Consider the following 1,984-nt stretch of genomic DNA (forward strand, 5'->3'; position numbering starts at 1 on the left):
CTCGCGCGTCCGGGCGGAAATTCCGGGGGTTCGTGATTTGGTTCCGGAGCTCTGGTTGGCAGAGGGGACTTAGGGACCCAAGCCGTGTTTGTAATCATCATCAAGTGATGTGGAAACCGGTACCTCCCACGTTGTGGGTCTGGACCAGCGTCTTCTGACGTTCCTTAGCATATAGCCGCTCTATAAAATAAGCGAAGGAGAAAAAAAAGAAAAGAAAAAAAAGGTTAACTGTGGAGGTGGGAATGCAGCTTCTGGTTCTCTGCCTCTTTGTGGGGTGGGGAGTTTACCGAGTTAGTAAAGATTTTTAGGAATAAATACATCACCACAAAATGGTAGGTTGTGTGGCAGTGTAGTGCCTTGATATCGCTGAACAACTTTAATACATAGCTTGTAATCTTCAGTCTATTTACGAATGTCTATTTTCCACTCATTCTGCAACCCGCCAGCCCACATTTTTGCAGATCATTAGAAGGTTTGAGGAAAACAGATGAAAAGAGACGATCTCTGCTCTAAAGAAGCTGGCAGGTTGGTGGGCAAATGAACGTGTGGCTTCATGACCACAGTTGCTTAGGACACACCCCCCACGTGCCATTTGCGGGGTGAGTCAGAGGCAGCCTCACCTACCAAGTACTAATTGAGATGTCAACACTATAGAAAATGCAAGTGACCTGGAGAATCATTTCCCATGTTATCCCTGAGATCTTCCCATCTGTCCCTGCCTCTCTGGCCACTGAAATGTTCCTGGTTTAATCCCTTGTCATCCTTCCACATATTGAAGTCACCCCTAAGTGGCCTTCGGAAGAGAAACTCCAGCTCTACCTTTCAGCTGTTCTAATAGCACCCATATCCATAGGCCCAACTAGGTCAAATATGAAAAAAAAACAAAACTAAAAAACAATCATAACCTTCTTCAAAGAAGTTATCTAAAAAGCATAAACGATGAGATGCTCCTGGTTGGTTTTATTGGTCTGCTTGCCTACATGAGTTACTCCAATTTTCTTAGCAAGGAATTGAAAGTCCTTTATGATATGACTTTGGCCTGCCTTTTCTGCTCCTCTTCTTCGTTCACTCCATACTCCATCTTGGAGGAGATATTCCCTGAATATTGCGTTAACTTCCACATCTTCTAATGCAGCTTTGGGGAGAGCAGGTTCTAAAAGCCTCCCTTACCCCACAGGCGGTACAGGTGATTCCCTCCTCAGAGCTCCAGGAGCCTGTGGCCAATATGTATCACAGAACATTATCACACTGTATTATCAGTTTTAGTGTATAAAGTCATAGTTGGTCCAAACAGCATATAAGCAAGATCAAAACAGGAGAGAGGGAAAGATACTTCAGAGTTTGAAGTTGAACCTTGGGGTTTAATTTTTGGTTCTGAGGCTGAGGAAATGAATCAAACCTCCCCACCCCCTACCCCTTGTTCCCCCAAAGAAGCATCTACGTGAGCTGAGCCAAGGGAGATTTTTAACTGATCAGGACAAGCTTGATTAAAGTGAGACTGAAGTTTTCTAACCCCTATTTCTCCAATCTTCTGTCACCCCAATTTCTCCAAGGAAGAGACACCTTGCAAATCTGGGGACTGAAGCAATAAGGTGGAAGCACTTAACCTGAGAGGTTAAGTCAAACTGCACTGTGGGGAGTGCTAGAAAAAAATTATGTCAATTCATGGGAAAGAGTCAGGAGCAGTCACAGAATGCAAGAGAATTTAGGTTTGGAGGGATGGGCATATAAACAGTGTTGCTATAGCTTATGAATAGAGTCTCCTTGAATGTGATATTTTGTACTTTATTTTGAATTATTTGTTGCTTTTTGTTGTGTTTGTTTACTTCATCTCTCTGCAGAGAAGGAACCATGTAGGGCCATAGGATTTTAAATTAGAGAATATATTGTGAAGTATGCCAGATTTGCACATGGTTTTGCCTCCTTTCTTCATTCACTTTTTTTGATAGTTCAGAATTCATAGAGCATCCTGGGTAGGTAAGTA

Source organism: Canis lupus, chromosome 8, assembly GCF_011100685.1.
Source record: "Canis lupus familiaris isolate Mischka breed German Shepherd chromosome 8, alternate assembly UU_Cfam_GSD_1.0, whole genome shotgun sequence".
NCBI classification, from domain to species: domain Eukaryota; kingdom Metazoa; phylum Chordata; class Mammalia; order Carnivora; family Canidae; genus Canis; species Canis lupus.